Here is a 14,544-nt window from a genome sequence, read left to right as displayed (position 1 = left end):
AGATGGGTAGGAAGGATGAGGTGGGGATTCCATTTCTGCCCTTTGAAGAACTACATGGTAACTTGACTTGTTAACAACCGTAATTGACCCTTGATTACTTATTTAAATGTGACGGCCAGGCTGCTGATTTCGGCACCCACACATGCCCCATACGAAGGGTGTGAGCTCACTGGAAACCCTGCCCAAAATGCCGCTGACGGGGCCATTAGCAATTCAGCCCATTGCCTTTCAGATATTAAATTCAGACGCCGACTACCCTCTCAGGTGGATGAAAAGGTTCCATGATACTATTTTGAAGAAGTGCGGGGGTTTTTATCCAGTGTCAATGTGTTAGAACTCAACCAAATCCCTAAAACATCCCTAATGCCTGATCATCCTCCGTCTGTTTGTTTTCGAGCTCTTGCGGCGCGCATATTGCTGCCAAGTGTTCTACATTGTGCAATGACGGCTACACTTGAAATGCACTTCGGGATTTCCTGAGGTTTTGAATAGCGCAACATAAAATGCAAATGTTTCTCTCTTCATCAGGCTCAGTAGCACAGACATTGTAACACATTCACTGCCAAAGGAAACGGACGGCCAAAACATTTGTAGAAACCATTAGTATTGTTCAACTGTCTTCGTTTTTCCCAGTATCTCGGGGCTCCAACAGAATCTCTTGGACAACAGCGATGACGAAGAAGGCTTTGTGAAAATACTTAAACATATTAACTTGCCAAAGGAGAGGCGTCGTTTACGGAGATAACTGAACCATGCACCTTGTGCTCCCATCAAGATACAGAGCAGGAAGTGAAAATAATAACAAACGTTCCAATTCATTTTTTCCAATTAAGGAGCAATTTAGTGTGGCCAATCCACCTAACCTGCACATCTTTGGGTTGTGGGGGCGAAACCCATGCAAACACGGAGAGAGTGTGCAAACTCCACATGATGTGGAGATGCCGGCGTTGGACTGGGGTGAGCACAGTAAGAAGTCTTACAACACCAGGTTAAAGTCCAACAGGTTTGTTTCAAACACGAGCTTTCGGAGCACTGCTCCTTCCTCAGGTGAATGGCGAGGTATGTTCCAGAAACATTTATATAGACAAAAGTCAGAGGTGCTGGACAATGCGATCATTTGCAGGTAATCAAATCATTACAGATCCAGAGAGAGGGATAATCACAGGTTAAAGAGGTGTGAATTGTCTCAAGCCAGAACAGTTGGTAGGGTTTTGCAAGTCCAGGCTAGATGGTGGGGGGTGGATGTAATGCGACATGAATCCAAGATCACTGTTGAGGCCGCACTCATGCGTGCGGAACTTAGCTATAAGTTTTTGCTCGGCAATTCTGCGTTGTCGCGTGTCCTGAAGACCGCCTTGGAGAACACTTACCCGGAGATCAGAGGCTGAATGCCCTTGACTGCTGAAGTGTTCCCCGACTGGAAGGGAACATTCCTGCCTGGTGATTGTCGCACGATGCCCGTTCATTCGTTGTCGCAGTGTCTGCATGGTCTCGCCAATGTACCACGCTTCGGGACATCCTTTCCTGCAGCGTAAGAGGTAGACTACATTGGTCGAGTCGCACGAGTATGTGCCGCGTACCTGTTGGGTGGTGTTACCACGTGTAATGGTGGTATCCAAGTCGATGATCTGGCATGTCTTGCAGAGATTGCCCTGGCAGGGTTGTGTGGTGTCGTGGTCGCTGTTCTGAAGGCTGGGTAATTTGCTGCAAACAATGGTTTGTTTGAGGTTGCGCGGCTGTTTGAAGGCCAGTAGTGGGGGTGTGGGGATGACCTTGGCAAGATGTTCATCTTCACTGATGATGTGTTGAAGGCTGCGAAGAAGATGTCGTAGTTTCTCCGCCCCAGGAAAGTACGGGACGACGAAGGGTACTCTGTCAGTGGTGTCCCGTGTTTGTCTTCTGAGGAGGTCGGTGCGGTTTTTTGCTGTGGCGCGTTGGAACTGTCAATCGATGAGTCGAGCAAAAACTTATAGCTAAGTTCCGCACGCATGAGTGCGGCCTCAACAGGGATCTTGGATTCATGTCGCATTACATCCACCCCCCACCATCTGCCCTGGACTTTCAAAATCCTACCAACTGTTCTGGCTTGAGACAATTCACACCTCTTTAACCTGTGATTATCCCTCTCTCTGGATCTGTAATGATTTGATTACCTGCAAATGCTCGCATTCCAAGCATTGTCCAGCATCTCTGACTTTGTCTATATAAATGTTTCTGGAACATACCTCGCCATTCACCTGAGGAAGGAGCTGCGCTCCGAAAGCTCGTGTTTGAAACAAACCTGTTGGACTTTAACCTAGTGTTGTAAGACTTGTCACTAAACTCCACATGGACAGTGACCCAGAGTCGGGATTGGACCGATGACCACTGCGCCACCGTGCTGCCCTGGCCAAGCCTAGCCTAATGGCTCCTTTGATCTGGTGTCAATTTCTGTCTGATGATGATTGCCGTGGAATGTTTGACTACTTTAAAGGTGCCATATAAATCCAAGCTGTTGTTCTTGTAAACAGTGCTACTTAAAATTCTCCAGCCTGCAATGTCAAGGCAGGTGTGAACTCATTTCAGTTAAATCAACACTCGAGTTAACGCAAAGCCAGCAGGAATTTAATGTTACTAGGTTAAGTGTCTGCACAAGAAAAGGCTGGATTCATTGCTCTATCGCCATTTTCTTATTACTGAAATGGGGATCACGTTCGCAGTTAAAAGGATTCTGAACGACAAGGGCTGCCGAGTAAGCTCTAACTCTCACAGGCACCTTGTATGAAAATTGGCCTGTCTAAGTAAAGCCTTTCTAATGTACATGAGTGATTTAAGGGAATTTTATGTCTCAGCCAGTATTTTGAGCACGCACATTAACTATGCAGGATTCTATGTAAAAGCTTGCCTCAGTATTAAAGGTTATTGTAAAAATGATTCACGGAAATAGGACACTGCAGAACCGAGGTACTATTTATAGGCTACAGTGGGTTCAAGAATAATTGATGAATTTCTATTTTAAATGGTTAGAAGGGGGTATGGCCAGTAAAGTGTTCCTTGCTTTACATTGCCATCATATTTGTTCTTTCATGTGAAGGGAGTGTTGCCGGCAAAGCCAGCTAATCTCGAATTGCCCTTGAGAAGGTGGCGGTGAGCAGTGTTCAGTTCGGACGTTGAATTCTTTGGGCTTGAACTTAAAGGGGTCCAAGAGGTCTTTAATACCTCTGTACCGGCCTCCCCGAAAAGGCGCCGGAATGTGGCGACTAGGGACTTTTCACAGTAACTTCATTGAAGCCTACTCGTGACAATAAGCGATTATTATTATTATTATTATTATTAAGTGGGCAAACCTAGACAAGTTATCTACACATTCGCGACTTCATGTTGAAAAGTTATTTAGAACAATAATAATAAAATAACAATCTTTATTTGTGTCACAGGTTGGCTTACATTAACTTCGCAATGAAGTTAATCCCCTAGTCGCCACACTCGTGTTTGGTACACAGAGGGAGAATTCAGAATGTCCAATTCACCCGACAAGCACGTCATTCGGAGCTTGTGGAGGAAACCCACGCAGACACGGGGAGAACGTGCAGACTCTGCACAATGACCCAAGCCGGGATTCGTACCCGGGTCCCTGGTGCTGTGGAGCAACAGTGCTAACCACTGTACTGTACCGTATTTATTGAGCTTTGAGTGCCCCAAACTTCTACAAAATGTTCAGCAAAGTTCTCATACCTGTTGTGTATTCAATCTATTTTAAGTGTTTCCTCACAAATAACCTTATCGTCGGACACGGACATTTTAAGAGAACCATGGCGTGATGTCATCGGCCGTTTTTTGCGGGCAAATGGGCAGTCTAGCATCGGAGCCTGTATTGTTAACATCTTCTCAATAAAGCGCCACGTTTTGGTTCAACCTGCAAACTTGATCTTGAATCCACCATGTAAAAACTGGCAATGTAGGTCCCCAAAGAAGTGCTAAATGATTGAAATCGTTGCTACATGAAAGCTGGCGACAGGGAGGCCAAACAACAGCTGCAGCCACCGGAGGAACCGAGCAATCACCGGACATTCAGGAAACAACGTTGGAGAGAAATCTGCCACGTTCTCTGCCCAAAACAAACTTGGTAGCCGTCAGTAGCAACAACAAATAATAGAGCTGGGGGTGTTGCAAAACATGAAGGAACACAGGCTGAGCTCAGGTTGTGCTTTGTTTTGGGGCAAAAGGAAGCAAGGTCGTGCTAAAGATTCGTGGGACATTGTGCACACGCAGGTGCTTCCATAGAGTAAAATGGCGAGAGTTTTTCGGCACCTTGGGACTGTTTGGTGAGATTACAGGGCGATGGAGCTCATATACACTTAAAATTGACTATTTTGTTCAAGCTGACAAGAGAGCAGCAGATATTAAAGTCCAACATTCCTGAGCATAATGAGGGGAAGAGGAGGAGTGGCAGGGGAACATTTAACCTCCCTAGGAGTCTGGTACAGCCAGAAAAGCCAATCACAAAAACATTCAAAGAAATAGTGGAAATTTTGCAGGGCCACTATTCACCAAACCCTTTAGTCATTGCAGAAAAGTTTAGGTTTCATAAGGTGACTCAATTATACAGTTTGTAGCTACCCTGAAAAGACTGGCTGAACAATGCAAATTTGGGGATGCATTAAACGATACCATCAGAGATAGGTTGGTCTGTGGCTTAAGGAGTGAAGCTATTCAAAAGTGGTTGTTAACTGGAAGCAACCTGAGCTTACACAAATCCTTGGAAGTGGCTGTATCGTGGAATTAGCAGCCAAAGAAGCTCAACAGTCGAGTTCAAATGCAAGAATTCACGAGATGTCGGCTGAACCTCGAATGCAAACACGTGCCATACAGATTGTTGTTGCAAAGACATCATGTGCAGAAATTGTGCAAGAAAGGACCACATTGCACATGCTTGTTGGAAAAAGAAACCAGGTTCAGGCAAAAGGTGCAGGAAGCAAGAGCCGAAGGAAGCAACTGACAAGTTGAATCAAGCAAAAAGTGTCTACGTGGTCCAAAAAGGATGTGCGAAGGAACCTGATTCACAAGCCAAAGATGAACTGTCATTAAATGTATTAGCTGTTTGGGCAGCACAGTGGCGCAGTGGTTAGCACTGCTGCCTCACGGTGCCGAGGTCCCAGGTTCGATCCCGGTTCTGGGTCACTGTCCTTGTGGGGTTTGCACATTCTTCCTGTGTTTGCGTGGGTTTCGCCCCCACCCCCGGAAGATTTTTCCAATCTTCAATCAAATATCTGGGTCGTCATTGATGCCAAGGGAGTGAATAAGTCGCCTTCGAAAGTCAAAGCCATACCTCAAAATGTCAACCAACCTCCATCTTTCTTAGGCTTGATGTGTCACCTGATGGCGTTGGGGCAGCTTACAGGTGAGCAAAGCTAATAATAGCCTTCCCGTCGAGAATCATGAATAATGCCAAAAGTAATTATGCACAGAGAGAGAAAGATGCCCGAAAGAATCATTTTTGGAATGGAGCAGTTCTACCAATTCCTGTGAGGGACAATTTCTGATGGACCATCATCTACAAACAACGATATTTGGACCTCACACCAGGATTCCATCACTGGCAGCGAGCAGAATACAAAGGTGTGCAATGCTCTTGTCAGCTTACACATACACAATTAAATATCGTCAGTCAAACCTTTATGGGAACGCAGATGGCCTCTCTCAACTACCCTTATCAAATAGTTCACCAATACGCTGTTCCTGTGGAAATATTTTCTACTTCGAACAAGTAGATAACATTCCTGTGAGCGCAGGACAGGTGAAGAAGCGGACTAGGTGATCCAGTTCTGTAAAAGGACATGGTGCTTCAAGGCAAGACTTCAGGAGCAAAAACGGAGTAAAGCCATAATTACTTGAATTATCCGTACAAGCAGGTTGTTTCCTCTGGAGAATGAGAGTCATCCACCATTATTCAGAAAAAGTGTATTCAACCTATTACACAAGGCCGCTATGGTAGTATAAGAATTCACAATCATCGCCAAATCTAGTGTATTAATATTTTGAACTTAACTCATATACTTTCCTTCTCTCCCGTTTCCATCCATCACCTTCATTATCCTCATCTCACAGAATGCTCGGAGGCTCATGAGACTGTGTTGTAAATGTAATTACCACCCCCCCCCCCCCACCCAGGGCAGCATGTGGCACAGTGGTTAGCACTGGGACTACGACGCTGAGGACCCGGGTTTGAATCCTGACCCTGGCTCACTGTTGTGTGGAGTTTGCACATTCTCCTCATGTCTGTGTGGGTCTCACCCCCACAACCCAAAGATGTGTAGTTTAGGTGGATTGGCCATGCTAAATTGCCCCTTAATTGGAAAAATAATAAGTGGGTACTCTAAATTTATTCTTAAAAAGGTAATTACCCTCCCTAACAGCACTGTGGGTCTACCTACACCACGTGGACTACAGCGGTTCAAGAAGGTGGCTCACCAGCATCTTCTCAAGGGCAATTCGTGATGGGCAATAATTCTGGCCTAGCCAGCAACACTCACGTCCTGTAAAAAAAAAAAAATTGTCTGTACACCACTTGTTTTTTTAATCTAAATTGGCCATGTGAAATGGCAGCCTTGGAGATCGCCAATGGGAAGCTGAATGATGGGGATCAATCAATCAATCAGGAGCCACTCGGAAACTTGCAGACGTTTGGGGCGCCAAAAAATAAAGAATTGTTTCATCCAGAGAAAGATTGACACAAGTGACATTGCTTGTGGGTCAAAGCGGTTTTACCAAGCTTGAGATGCAGGATTTTCCAAATTAGTGAATGCTCCATAGCTGGATTCATACAATTAACAATTAGTGCCTACTTCAGGGCCTCATCCTGTCACTTCTGATACTCACGCGGTGGCTGAAGGGGTCTCACCATATGTGAAATGTGAAGGCTGGAAAGTAAACCTTGCCGTGTTTGCTCATGAGCTTCCTGTGGGATTCTGCAGTTTAAGTCACTCATTGCCCGGCTGCCAGCTTCAGGAAGGCAAAGAGCAAAATCACCCCCCCCCCCCCCCCCCCCCCCCCCCCCCCCCCCCCCCCCCCCCCCCACCCCCATTAACTACATGTACCTGGGTCCCAGTGATTCTTGGTCTTAGTGTAATACCAGCCGCAGCCATTGCCTCCCTGGGGGCGCAGCATAGTAGCGAAGAGCTGCCGAGTTTGGATTGGCTAGCAGCTCTTGCCGGAAGGGGTTTTGCCCCAGGGATCCTTGATCCCAGTGAAGGCCCAGTTAAGTGCCTGACCAGCACTGGTCCCGAAAAGAGGCAATATGGGGCTCTCACCAGCTCTTCAGCCAAAGGAAAGACCCCTTTGGCCTCCATTAAATTCACCTAGGATCACAGTATCAGGGAGGCTAGACGACACATAATGCAATCTGTGCAAACAGATTTATAGCTGACTTTGTGAGCACATAATGTACCTGTACCGTCTATCTTAATGCCTCAGCTAATTTTTAAGCGAGCTCCAATGCTCTGTTTACAAAACTTGAACGCACCATCGGAGTTTTCCATCAAACAAAATGGGCAAAAATCCAAAATCTTTTAGATGATCAAAAAACCAAAAGTGTTTGCATATATTCAAACCAAAAGGCTCAGAAATGAAAGCCTAATTTATTTTGATTATATTTTCTTCCCTCCCTCGCCCTCTCAAGGGAATAGACATTCTGTACGATTGCAGATATGCCACAGAGTACAGGCAGCTGAGGATGCAAAGCCAACTCGACTTGGCAGCGCATGATACATTATTTGCTGAGGCTGCAAACGCTTGTGGAACTTCTCATTTGTTCTGGAAACATCATTAGTCACCTTGTGAAAATTTCCAAAATCAGATATTATTTTTAAATCGCTCCTTTTAGAAATTTCCGTGAAACTCACGGCGTGGAGGACCTGGTTCAATCCCGGCCCTGGGTCACTGTCCGTGTGGAGTTTGCACATTCTCCCCGTGACTGTGTGGGTTTCACCCCCACAACCCAAAGATGTGCAGGGTAGGTGGATTGGCCACGCTAAATCGCCCCTTAATTGGAAAAATCAAAATTCCTGAGAAATATTTTCTCCTGAACTTGCATACTAAAGCGCGGAAATTTACTTCGGGCTTCGAGGAAACTTACAGAGGGAAACGCTAAAACATATTTGATCTCCTTGCAATGGCAGCTAAAGCGGTCAACTCTACATTAGGCATTGTCTGCTGGGGCTTAGGAGCCCCCCTCGGCATGACAGTCTGTGCCGCATTTGTTGAAGAGAATGACAGTGAGCTGAGAAGGTGCACGATTCACTGGCCTCAATTTTCCCTCCCGAGCTTGCATAATAAATAGTGAACAATCTACTAACAGTTCACGCATCGAGGACCTTTGAAGACAATATTAAAACATACTTTATCTGTGAGAAGAACACGTTAGCAACCTGACATGCCAGCCTACATGTTTCACTCAGGTGAAATCGCCAGGAGGAGGGGAGTCTCATGCCTGACACACCACAGCACAGGGCGGGCGTGGAGGCGTGGTACCTTTATGGGGTGATCGTTTGTAGGATACGTGACTTGCCTGGGGTCTTTCACGGGGGAGCGCACAAACCCTGGCAAATGGGAAGAAAGTACTGGGCCCGGGAAGCAGGGGCCTCTGATTGTGCACCCAGACATCAAGGAGGAAAGACCTGTACTGCTGTTACTGTGCTTATATACGGTTTGACCTTGATGTTGTTCAAATAAATCACTTTGTGATTCAAGCAGCATCATCGTTGATACTTTGCGCAATTACATTGGCGACAAGGCTAAATTGGACACCGGTTGAGAGTTTCAAAATTCGAGCGGGAATGGGGTGCCATCGGAAATCTCCAAAGAAAGAAAGAAAAGTGGTGTCTGCAGTAGCGGTGAGTGAGAAGCAATTCCACGAATAGGAAAACTCGATTCTTTTGACCAGGGGGCCGAAGACTGGACCAATACATTGAGACGCTTTGGTACTTTTTCCACTGCTAATGAGGTTACTGGGGATGACAAACAAAAGGTCATCTTGCTTACGGTTTGCGGACCCCAGACATATAACCTTGTTAGAAATTTTACATCCTGATTCCAAGTGGTTTGGTCAGTTGGTGACTTTATTGAAAGTATTCTAATCCCTTCATTAAAAGAGCATGACAATCCCAGACCCTCTATCATCCTGCAATGGTATCAATTCAATTCGGCCAGGTAGCCATTTGTAGCCAGGCTTTGCCAAGTGGCTAAACACTGCAAATTTGGCTCTTCATTAAGTGACATGTTACGTAATTGTCAGGTTTGTGGCGTTAACAATCTCAATGTCCAAAGAAAACTATTAGGTGAAGCAAAAATACCCCTGGATGAGGTGATGCTAGCTCAAGCCACAGAAGGCACCAAAAAGGGGGCTTCTGGGTTACACAGTGCGTGCACGAAAGCGCGGTAAATCATCTCTGAAGCAGAATGGCTGCCCCACGAGGACTGCGTGTGGCAGGCACAAAGGAGGCTGAACGGAGATTCCAGGTGCAGGACTGCGGACAGAAGCAAAGGGGAAAAGTGAGCCGCTAGCCCAGGAATTTTGATGAGTGTTACAGATGTGGGGGAGATCACCCTCAGGATAAGTGCCATTGTAAAGACCTTGTTTGCTTCAAATGTAACAAGAGCGGCCACATTCAAGCACGATGCCGCACCAGACCAGGCACCCAGTTTTGAAAAAAAAAAACACAGCTCGACTCAAGTGCAAAAAGTAGAAGAAAATTCTGAGGAAGAATTCGAGTAAGTCAAACACGATTAAAGTGAGCAAGGTGGCTTCCATTGAGATAGCATTTATGGTTAACGGGCAGCCATTGAGCACAGAGGCTGACACAGGCGATTCATCCATGGTGGCGGGTGACAAACCTATAAGTACCTGCGAGGAGGAGTCCAATCTTTGAGACTAAGCAGAACGGCTGCTAAGTTAGCGACTTATATGGGGGAAGCCCCACAGGCATTAGGTACCATAACCGCACTGGTGTCTTAATCAACACCAATCTGCTCATTTATCCATGATTTTGTAGAAGATCAGGTGCCAAGCCTCATGAGGCAGGACTGGCGTTGACGGATAAAGCTAAATTGCCCATAAATATTCAAAATAACGTATGATACTTTTCAAGAGATCCTGCGCAAGTACAGAGACATTTTTTTTTAATGATCTGGGCTGAACACAAGGGGTCTGTGCCAAAATCCATGTGAACCCAAAGCCACAGCAAAATTCTTCAGAGCTCAGCCCATCCCCCATGCACTCTGCATCAGAACGTGGATGCCGAATTGACACGATTGGAGAAATTAGGAATCATAAAGCTGGCACAGTTCTCCAAATGGGCAGCCCCTATTGTTCCTGTCCTAAAACTTGTCTGCACCCTCAGGATCTACAATGATTACAAACTCACCATAAACCAAGTAGCCCAACTCGACAAGTACCTTATCTCTAGGATAGAAGATCTTTATGCAAAGCTGACGGGAGGCTTCACAGACACAAAACTTGACTTGAGTCATGCTTACCTACAACTAGAGCTAGATGAATAACCCCAGAAATATGCAACAATAAAAGTACACAATGAACTATTGCTTTGAGGGGTCCCAGGTAGTGGTACCATTCCCAGCAAGAGAGTCACTACTATAGGAATTGCATAATGAACACCTGGACAGACCAAAATGAGAAAGTTGGCCAAGAGCTCCATATGGTGGCCAGGCACTGACAAAGTCTTCAAGAATCTGGTCTACCAGTGTTACTTTTGCCAGTCACAACAGACCCTGCTGCTCAACTGCCTCATGGGAATGGCCAGGTCTCTCATGGACAAGATTCCATACATATTTTGCCAGCCCATTCCAAGGAAAAATGTTCTTGGCACTGGTGGATGCCTACTACATGTGGTTAAATGTCCAAGAAATGTGTAGAATGACTTTGGCAGCCACCATCGAAGCTTGATGGATTTTCATGATCGAAAGCCTCCTAGAAGTTTCGGATAACGACACCTCTTTTACAGGGGAGGAGTTCCAGCTTTTGTACCGGCCAAAAATATCCAGCACATCCCTATAGCCCTATCATCAGGCCTCGGATGGCCTGGTCGAAAGAGCGGTGCAAACTTTCAAATCCACCATGAAAAGGCAGCCAGATAGGCCATTGCATCTCAAGCTAGCCAATTTCCTCCTTTCATACAACACCACTCGCCACATTACCACTGGGGTCACAGCAGCGGAACTATTAATGAACTGTCATCTCCGAACTCGGCTGGACCTGGTGTTCCCCAATTTGGCAGGGAGGGTGGAGGTGATGCAAGTTATGCAAAATAAATACCATGACTCAACGAAAGGTAACAGATCTGTCAAAGCAGATGATTTGGTTTTTGTCAGAAACCTCGGTATTGGACCAACATGGTTACCTGGGAGAAGGGTAGCAAGGTCCAGGCCTGTATCTTATTTGGTGGACCATAATGCTACATTTGCCATGCATCTGCACACTCACTCCACTTGCCCAAATCACACTGAAGCATTTCTGCATCCTCCTCACAGCTCATCCTCCCACCCAGTTTTGTGTCATCTGCAAATTAGTTCCCTCATCCAAAATCATTAATATACATTGTTAATAGCTGGGGTCCTAGAACTGACACCTACAGTACCTCACTAGTCACTTCACTGCCTATCACTTGGAGAAAAAAAAAGTTTATTCCTACTCTTTGTTGTCTCTATCTAAATCAATACCCAATCTCTTGAATTTTAACTTTACATGCTAATCGCTTTTGTCGGACTTTGTCGAAAGCACTCTGAAAGTCCAAATAAACTGCATCCACTGGCTTCCCCTCGTCAACTCCATTAGTTACAGGGCAGCATGGTGGCCTAGTGGTTAGCACAACCGCCTCACGGCGCTGAGGTCCCAGGTTCGATCCCGGCTCTGGGTCACTGTTCGTGTGGCGTTTGCACATTCTCCCCGTGTCTGCGTGGGTTTCGCCTCCACAACCCAAAAATGTGCTGAGTAGGTGGATTGGCCACGCTAAATTGCCCCTTAATTGGAAAAAATAATTGGGTAATCTAAATTTATTTAAAAAAACTTCATTAGTTACATCTTCAAAAAATTCCAGCAATTTGTCAAGCGTGATCCTGCCACTGTTTGCCAAGTGCTCCGTTATTAACTATTTTGGATTCAAGCACTTTTCCACCTCTGACAGTCAGACAGCTGAAGGAACAGTCACCATTGGTGGAGATATGGAAATTGAGGATCCTAAAGAAGCCAACATTACAGAAGGAACATAGAGATCTGATGGGGGTGTTGCAGTTGAGGACAGGATTGGACACAGCTGTTCAAGGCCCAAGGCTTACTTACCAAATGACATTGTCCAAATACCACACAAGTTGTTACGATTTGGAATGCGCTGCTTTTTAAAAATCTTTTTCTTTCACTGCAAGGCCAGCATTTGTTGTCCATTCTTAATTTAAGGACACTTAAGAGTCAACAACATTGCAGTGGATCTGGAGTCACATGCATGCCAGACCGGGTAAGGATGGCAGATTTCCGTCTCGAAGGGACATTAGTGAACCAGATGGGTTTTTACAACAATTATATTTTTGTGGCCACCAATACGGAGACTAGTTTTTAATTCCAGATTTTATTTTCTGAATTTTAATTCCGTGGCAGGATTTGAACCAGATTTCCAGAGCACTAGCCTGGGCCTCTGCATTACTAGTCCAGTGACATCAGCACTAAAGCACCATCGTCCCTGCTTGGGGCAGTGATGGAAACAGATTCAAAAAGGAACTTTCAAAAGGAGATTGAACATAAAAGGAAACATGTATGGGGCTATTCTTGACCAGTTCTTTCAAATAACCTGCAGAGACACAATGGGCCAAATGGCCTTCTTCCCGGCCATGATCTTCGAGATCTCCATCAAATCTCCCCTCAGCCTTCTTGCCTGTGGGGCAAGGCCATGGGGCAGGCTTCTGCCTCTAGAAGAGTAAACCAGGAAGGAAGTTGATAACATGAGAAAGAATCTATGAATATTTAATACAAACGGTTAGATAAACCAGCACCCTTGTGAAAATGATTCATCCATTTATTTGCATTAATAATAGAAAGTGCATAAATCCTCCCTTGCGGATTCTTTGAACGACATTAATTATGCTAATAAGATTAACACCAAGTAAATTAGACAAAGCAAATGAGACAATATTCTTTCTCCCAATGAAGCAAAACAAGATTTTTCCATAACAAGACTTGAATATTTGATTTGTAATTATCATATTTGATAACAATTAAATGTTACCGATTAATTTCAAATAGCACCTGAAAATAAGCTTCTCCCAAACCGGTCAAGTCCTAAGCACATGTTGAACGAAAAGACTTATATTTCCAGACAATCTGCTTGTCAAGCCTCGTTTCCTTATCCCTGTTGATCAGACTGATTTCCATGTAAAAGTGAACTGCTGCAGTCAGTACCAGCAAAACCGGGTTGAGAGTCACCAGGGGATTAATAGCGAGAACAAAGATTGGAAGCTGGGACATCGATCTGGAGTACTGAATATTAATTTAATATCACTCTCAAAATGTGCAATCAACATAATCGAAGCGCTAACGTACCATAAATCAGTGCACCTTCCCAGCAACCATTAAAAGATAAAACATTGGATTTATTCATTCTCAGGCATTTCAGAAATAAGCCAGATCACATCTCTGGGCTCTGAGGCTGCATTTGCTTTCTTCAACAATGTTGGCTTCATGTTGAAATTGAAGCCGTATCTCCAGCCAGGCCCTGGTTTAACGCAGAACCAATGAAGGCTCCTTATTGAAGGGTAGTCCACCACGGTTATGCCCCATTCTGGATTTATCCTGTGCATGGTGCTTTCACAATCGCGACAATGGTATGGCTTTTTGCTGACTATGCCGCCTGCCTTCAACACATTACCTATACGGTGACTGCAGTAAGTGATCCTGAAGACTGTTTAATGATGTGTGATTGAGGATACTACGCATGGACTGGAAACCTAGCAACGCTTCTTAAGAGCAATATGAGCTAACCATTACCATCACGTATTGCTCTGTAAAAAGGTATAAAAGCCAGTGGATGAGGCCGTTAAAATAACAGCACTAGCTTATATTTATATGGTGTCTTTGACATAATTAAAAACCCCAAGGGTCTTCGCACGAATATTATAAAACAAAATATGATACAAAACCACCAAGAGATGTGGGGGGGGGGATTTTCCGTCCATTCCCGGTAGCAGTACCTTCCGGTCGCCAGCCGGGTTCTCTGACAGCGGAGGGTGTGAACAAGGGGAAACTCCGCTGAGAGCGACGGCACCGGAGGATTCTGCTGCTGGCCAATGGCAGGTCGTTTCCACTTCCGCAAAACATCGGAGTGGGGGAGTTTGGTTCGGAGGAGGTGTCACGGAAAAACCTATAGGAGGAGGGAGTGAGAGATGGAGAGATGTAGAGGGGGTATTCCAGAGCTTTAGGCCCAAGGCAGCTGAAGGCTTGGCCACCAATGGTGGAGCGATTAAAATCAAGGATGCTCGTGAGGCCGGAATTAGAGGAGCACCGAT

General features: G+C 45.4%; 1 protein-coding gene across 6 annotated transcripts in view; it reads right to left on the bottom strand.

The window, feature by feature from the left end:
* The window catches only part of srgap1a (SLIT-ROBO Rho GTPase activating protein 1a), a 274,720-nt gene that overhangs the window by 92,116 nt on the left and 168,060 nt on the right, over positions 1-14,544 (bottom strand). The window lies entirely within an intron of this gene.

This window comes from Scyliorhinus canicula, chromosome 20 (genome assembly GCF_902713615.1).
Source record: "Scyliorhinus canicula chromosome 20, sScyCan1.1, whole genome shotgun sequence".
Taxonomy (NCBI): Eukaryota; Metazoa; Chordata; class Chondrichthyes; order Carcharhiniformes; family Scyliorhinidae; genus Scyliorhinus; species Scyliorhinus canicula.
This window is presented reverse-complemented; position numbering and strand designations above follow the sequence as displayed.